Below are 8,057 nucleotides of genomic sequence, written 5' to 3' on the forward strand. Positions count from 1 at the left end.
CGCTTATAAAATTAATCAAACTTTTATAGTAAAAACAAAAAATTATTAATAAGTTATTTTAAATAAATTATTAATTTAAGAGATATTTTTTATTAGTTATGTGAAATTATAATCATTGATTCAAATAAATATATAAAATTAATTTTTAATATATATTAGATATTTTTTATTTGTGAATTAATGAAAACAATAATTTAAAATTTAAAATTTAAAATAGAATCGCATTAATGAGAAGGTCTAATAAGTTTAAAATGGAAAACTAATAGATTGACAAGTGGTAACACATTAATTAAAATGTCTAATATGATGACACATGACAAAAGAGCTACTCTTTTATTAGTATATATATATATATATATATATATATATATATATATATATATATATATATATATATATATATATATAATTTTTTTATTTAATTTAAATTTTTAATTAATGTTAATTTTAGTTTTAGTTTTTAATTTTTAATTTCATGCTAATTAATTTTTAAAAAATAACAATAAATAAAAAGAAAATGATAAATGATGTGACAATCCATTAAATTGTATAGAGTTTAATGAAATGTAAAGTTTAATGAGTAAAATTATATAGTGAGTGGAATATACATGTGTCAATCTATTAAACTGATATGAGTTCAATGAATTGAAGATGATCTAAGTCTTTATAATATTGAAAATATAGAAACACATAGACAACTTTAGTTGATATATATTTATATGGAATAGATTTCCATTAATTAGAGAGTAAACCCCTAGACGGAGATTCATGTGGGGTCATTATTTGTATTTATATTTTTATTTATGTATATATCAAGTGGTTATTTTATCTTTCCTCGAAGAGATTTTTGCTTGCAGAGGGTTCATCATGACGATGGTGAACTCGGCCTTCTCTGTGAGATCAACATCATGACCATCGGGTGGAGTCCAATGGAAATACCAAATCAAGTTGGCAACAAAGTATTCCAAGTGAAGCAGGCCCAAAGCATAGCCAGGACACATTCTTTTTCCAACACCAAATGGCATCATCTTGATCCCTTTGCGTCCAGTTATATCGAACACACCATTATTAACCTGCAAGAACCTCTCTGGCTTGAACTCCATGGGATCATCCCAAACTTTTGGATCGAGACCCATATCAGCCACAGTGAAATTAACGGTGGCACGACGTGGAATAGTAAATCCTTGCAGCTGTACCTCCTCTTGGGCCCTATGGGGAAGCACCAAAGGCGCTGGTGAATGTCTCCTCAGCCCTTCCAAAACTACCGCTTTCAGGTATGACATATTCTGTAGATCCTCTTCTCTTATAAATGATTCCAGTTCCACCCCGGGTGGTGGCGGTGGAGGTGGGGGTCCAACCACTGAGACGATTTCATCATAGAGCTTCCTCTGAATGTGAGGATACTTAACAAGATTAGCCATGATCCATTGTAGAGCAATATAGGTGGTGTCTGTGCCGGCGTTAAGGAACTCGTTACACATGTTAACCATCTCCTTATCTGTCAGCTTTCCACCATATCCGTTGTTTGCGTTCTCCTTGGGAAGCTGTAGATGCATCAAGGTATCAACGTATGCCACCATTTGATTCCCTCCTAATTGTGGTTCAGAATTATTGACAGCTTCAATTCGAGAATTAATAAGCGGAAGCAACAATCGTTCTTGATCTTCCTGAATTTGCAACAACTTCTTCCACTTATTTCTCAATAATATCTTCCCCAATCTTGGAAAAGCAAGAAGTGTGCTAACACTCAAACTCCCGGGATGGAATGCAAACAGCACTTCACGCACCTTGCTAATAATTTCATTAATAAGATGCTCGTCAAGCTTCTTTCCAAAGCACATCACCACCAACATGCTGAAGACAGCGTGTTCGAAATGATCAACCACCTTGATTCCTGCTGCGTCCTTCTGCTGCTGCTGCAGGCGACCAATGAGGGTTTGAAGGGCCCACTTGCGGACCCAGGAATAGGACTTCACGCGGGAGGGTTGTAGGATCTCAGTGGCAAGATTGCCACGAAGGGCCTTCCAAGTTGGGCCGTACCGGGTTGTGGAGATGATACGCTTTATCATGCCGCCAGGGCGGTCAGCTACACTTGAACCTTTCTGGATGAGGATTTCGTGTGCGAGATCTTGGCTGCAGATGAAAATGAGAGGACGAGAACCGAAGTAAAAAGTGATCAAAGGTCCATATTTGGATTTTAGATTTGTAATGATGGGACTGAGGCCCTGTATTACGGAAATGGTTAACAGTAGGAAGTTGGAGGAGAGGATCGAGGGTCCTGGTGGTAGCTTCTTGCCGTCTCTCCGGCGGAAGATAAGGGCGGCCAAGCAGACCGAAACAATGACAACGAACCAGGTATACATGGTCGTCCACTAAAGAGATGGATCGACTTTTGTTGTTATAGTATAGAAGTCATCTGTAGAGATTCATAGATATATATATGATGGACGAGATGATCGTTTTTTTGGTTGGTTTGATTTACATGTAAGTCGTCAACTTCTTTAATTAAATATCCATTCAATTTGAAGTCTGCAATCTTAACTAGAGTCAGGTAGCCACCTAGCTAATACAACATAAGGTCTTATTTTTCAGCCTAGCTATCATGCATGTTGGATTCAAGTACATCCGACAACAAATTTTCATGCGGGATGAACTTATTTGATGAAGTTCCCACAGCTTTTATGCGTGACATTATGGCTATAACTTGTTGAAATCAGGACACTACGCAAAACAGTGATTACAATGCTTTGTTTCATCCAGGGTAAATTACATGGATGGTCCCTATGGTTTAGGTAATTTATACGTTTGGTCCCTAACAATGATTTTTAACTCATCATCCGTGAGTTTGTGTTTTGGTTTTGTTACCCAATTTGGTTCCATGTTCAAGGTAGAAAGACAATTATACCTTTTCTGATTTAGTTTTTAGACAAAACTGCAAAAATTGTCCATATGGTATGTATTTTTTTGGGGTTTAGTCCAAACCACAATTTTTTTGGCTTTATGGTCCTTTTGGACTAGTTTCTATATGAAAATAGTCCCTTCGAAAATTGAAATGACTATAAAGCCTTTGGGGTATTTATTTTTCATTTTTCTTTCATTTTTTTAAATTTAATATTTATTTATTTATTTTAACAATTAAAAAATAATAGAGGACCTATCTCTCTCTCTCTCACACACACACACATTGTAATTACACACATATGTACACACACTAAATAATAGCTTCGATTTGGAATTGAAAAATGATTTCATGTTCTTGGTTCTTGTGCTCTTTTATCTTCAGCCCCCATTTCAAGAACAAACCCAGATTTGATCTTCATCGTCTTCAACCGCCATTGCAGCCTCACTTTAGCTTCTTTTGCTTTTGTTTTTGTCTCCATTTTTGTAACTTCTGAATGAACACGAAAGTTTCCTCCCAAAAATTCCTCTTCTTGTTCTGCAATGCTATATCAGTGAACTCCTTCATTATCTTCTGATCCTATTCTTCTTCAATTTCATCATCATCAACTCCATTTCGCACAAACACCTCATCAGAACCCCTAATTTCATCGTCATCGTCATCATCTTATTCTTCTTCTTCGTCTTCTTCATCTTCCTTCATCTCTAACACCGGCTCTGCAAAGCTCGAGAACCATAAATTCCTCGATTTGATCCTCACAACACCACATCCTCTTTTCTTTGTATCATCGATGATGAACAGATCTGACAGAGTTGCTCCGTCACAACCCTAATTTAATCAACAACAACAGACGTGCTCTATCGTAGCCCCGGAGCAGTCGTGGAAGAAGAAGCAACCACCTGGCCTCTGGTACGGCGGCTACATATCGCTACCTTCTCAACTTCAGCTTCAGCAGAAGAAGAATCTAAACCGACAAGACGATCGGAAATTACAGTGGTGGAGAAGGAGTAAGGGAGGAGAGGGTGGTGTTGGGAATGGTTTGATGGGAGTGCAGATGGCCGGAAACTGGGCTGAAGATCTTGGGTTTCCAAATCCAAGAACTGTTTCATATTGGCTTAATTTGAGAGAGAGAGAGAGAGAGGCAATGTTTATTAATAATAAAACATTAAATTAAATACAAAAAATATAAAAGAATGTATCAGAATGGCATTTTAGTCATTTTAGTTTACTGAGGGACCAGAACCATAATCAAAGTAGGCCAAAAGGACCACCAACCCAAAAAAGTGGAGGTTTGGACCAAACCTCAGAAAAAATACATATCACAGGGACCATTTTTTCAGTTTTGTCTAGTTTTTAAGTTTATTGTTATTTTTTATTTTATATTAAAGAATAATGCAAATGGGGCCCACCTCTACCCCATTATATCTCCCACTCTAGCCATTCCCCTCCCTTTCGGTTCTGACCACCACGGCCAATGACCTCCGGTCATCTTCTCCGACCACCTCCATCTTTGCCTCAAACTGCATATCCTCCCTCCTCTTTCCTCCCTCTTCACCATCAACCTAATTTCATTTTGTAAAACCGGATATTTTAGAGAAGATCCAAAGTACAGAGGTTTCTAGAAGCACCATCATTTCAGCGATTGTTACGTTTTCACCTAAGGCAATTTCGACCGCTCAGATCTAGACACATTTGTAATAAGTATTAAAAGAGATGATTCATCCATTGTAAATCATCTAGTTTTAAAACTTCATTGAAGCATCGACTTCTAGAATCCTTATTGAAGCATCGGTAACAAAACACAAGATGCTCTGTTTCTTTTCTGCTCTATTGGAAACCTAATTGAAGCATCGACTTATGGAAACCATCTAATTCTAAAACCATCAACATGGCAATCAACTTCCCTTACTCAAACTATAGACTTTTGGAAAAAGCAAATCTTCGCTGAAAAGGGATTGAATCGTATTTCATCAGAAAAATGAAGAAATGGAGGTATTTCTGCACTTGGTTTCACATGAGTGGTGGGGAGTTTTTCGACGTGGTATAGGATCCCGACGATATTTCAGCGAGGTATAAGGTACGACGAAGAGCCTAGTTAACGATCAAAGAAATGGGAAAAGCTTCATGTGAATGAAGAGGGTATTAAGTGGGGGGTGGGGAGAGGGTTAATTAATTAATTTATTTTTAATTTAAAAATGATAAACAAAAACAATAGAAAATTAAAAAAGAAATATATATATATATATATATATATATATATATATATATATATATATATATATATATATGTAAGGGAAGAATAGCATTTTTATGTCATGTAAGGACCAATAACGTAAGAAAACCAAAACACAAGGATGATACGAGTTTAAAAAAATTGTTAGGGACCAAACGTACAAAGTACCCAAAACCATATGGATCATCTGTGTAATTTGCCCTTTAATCAATAATAATAATCCATTGAAGATTATGCTTCGATTAGATATTAACCATATTTTGTTTTGAAGCTCGTATATTATATAGAATTATTAAATAAAAATTAAATATAAAAGTTAACATCTTGAAAATTTGAATTTATAACGAAAATAAGAAAAATATTAAATTATTGAAATTGAAATTCTTATTATTTTTTACATTTAAACAAATAAACAAAATATATAATTGGCTTTAATTTAGAAATTTTAAAAATAATTTATTATACATTTATTACATTTAAATACTACGTGCCGTTTAATAAAATGGAAAAAAAGCCATAAAATAACATATGTAAAAAAAATTTAAAACAACTATAAAATGATATGTGGCAAAAAAAATTTAAAACAACTATAAAATGATATATCTATCGGTCTGTGATAGTATTTATTGATAATATCTTGGTTTATTCCAAGACTCAGGGGCAACATGAGGAACACTTGAGGGAGGTGCTGGAGACGTTGAGGAGGGAGAGATTTTTTGCAAAGTTCTCCAAGTGCAAGTTCTAGTTGCGCGAGGTGCAGTTTCTGGGCCACCTTGTCAACCAGAATGGTATTTGTTTCGATCCGGCCAAGGTTGAGGCCATGATGCAGTGGGAGGTTCCAAGGTCTCCATTTGAGATTTGAAGTTTTCTTGGTTTGGCTGGTTATTATCGGAGATTTATCTAGGATTTCTCCAAGATCGTTGTTCCATTGACCCGACTAACCAAGAAGTCAGTGACATTTCGTTGGAGGCCTGAGCAGCAGACAACTTTTGAGACTCTTAGACAACGGTTGTGTGAGTCACCGATTCTGACCCTACCTGAGGGTGTTGATGACGTTGTAGTTTATTGAGATGCTTCGATCTCCAGTCTGGGGGCAATATTGATGCAGCGGGGTCGTGTGATTGCTTCCACTTCGAGACAGCTGAAGCCTCATGAGGCGAATTATCTAACGCATGATTTGGAGTTGGGGGTCGTGGTTTTCGCCCTGAAGATTTGATGGCATTACCTCTACGTGGTTCATTGTACTATTTACACAAATCACAAGAGCTTGAGGCATCTGATGGATCAGCCGAATCTGAACATGAGGCAGCGTCGATGGTTGGATGTGGTGAAGGATTATGATTGTGATTACTCCATTATGGTGAAGTCCAATGTGGTGGTCGATGCTCTCAGCCGCAAGGTGGTCACGGCTCCGATCAGAGATATATATTTGAGGATGACGTGATTACTCCATTGTCGGAGTGGATTTGTGAGGCTTAGGCAGATGTATTAAGGAAGAGCACCGGAAGAGTGAGCGCATTATCGGTTGTGACATCCCCAATTTCACGGCCAGAAAAGACCGATTTATTTATGCTTTGTTTTTAAAATCAGAGTACTCGTTTAAAGAATACTGTTGCGGAATTTGTTCCCAAAACAAAATATGATAAAAATTTATCAAAGCATTTCTTAAAGAAAAGTATTTTCATTATATAACAAAATGTCAGGATGTCATGTTCCGATACAGACACATAAGCATAAACAGAATTTACATTTATTTACACTAATGATTTACATCTCCTTTAATCCCTCAGTAAAATATGCTTCGTATTGATACCTGTGATATAAAGAAAACTGAATGGGTCAGGCTTGGGAGTCTGGTGAGCATATAGGGTTTTAATATATTTATTATTCAATCATCAAATAATCAACCCAAATACCTATCCCCATTATCTCCTTTATTTCTTAAGGTTTTATCCTAAGAACCATTTATCCTTCATTCATTCATTCCTAAGGATTTACCTAAGGAATTGGCACGAAGTCCATTGCTGCTAAAATTTATCTATCAAATAATAAATCCATAGCTATCAGGCACTAACTCCATAGTCACCAAGGTTTACTCAACAGGCACGAAATCACAATGTCACCAAGCTTTATCAAATAGGCACAAAGTCGCATCGTCACCAAGGCTTACTCAATAGGCATGAACCGCATCGTCACCAAGGCTTACTTAATAGGCACGAAGTCGCATCGTCACCAAGGCTTACTCAATATGCACGAAGTCACATCGTCACCAAGGCTTACTCAACAGGCATGAATTCGCATCGTCACCAAGGCTTACTCAATACCATTGTTCATCACACACCAACTATTCCATCTACCCATGTTCTACCCAAAATTTTCTTATATATAGATACTTTCACAGTTTAAATCATTTAACATCCATGTAAAACATCAATTCTACGCTCATCTCAAATAGACAAATAATATATAACACATAGCACATATTTCATAGCTAAGACTTTATATTTATGCGTTAGAAGAAAGTAACTATACACTCACTTGATCAGAAGATAATTGGACAGCACTACGGCTTGTAGAAGTAGTATTCTTCGGTAGATCTGGAAGATCTTCACTCACCGGGCTTCTCGCAAGCAGAGCTTCGGCTCGGAAAATCTTTTCTTCTCGGGATCTTCGGTGCTTGGGACTCGCTTCGGGTCTCGAGATGATACCAGGGCTTCGGGGGGTTAAAATAGGGCTTAGAGAGAGTATCGAGAGTGGGAGAGTAAGAGATGAGCAACCAAACTCGACTGCCCCTTGAATTCTATTTATAGGGAAAAAAATGCTTGGTTCACCTCGTGAGCCACATATGCTCACCTCGTGAGCTACATATGCTCACCTCATTAGCTTGATACGTCATTGCGTTCTTCATTTGCACTTGCCCTGGAA

General features: G+C 36.8%; 1 pseudogene; it reads right to left on the reverse strand.

Moving 5' to 3' along the window:
• Positions 1 to 812: 812 nt before the first annotated feature.
• On the reverse strand, positions 813 to 2,363 carry LOC145100073 (cytochrome P450 89A2 pseudogene; annotated as a pseudogene).
• Between the last annotated feature and the right edge of the window lie 5,694 nt (positions 2,364 to 8,057).

The sequence above is a fragment of the Lactuca serriola genome, chromosome 4, assembly GCF_051521515.1.
Source record: "Lactuca serriola cultivar US96UC23 chromosome 4, Lser_US96UC23_V15, whole genome shotgun sequence".
NCBI lineage: Eukaryota > Viridiplantae > Streptophyta > Magnoliopsida > Asterales > Asteraceae > Lactuca > Lactuca serriola.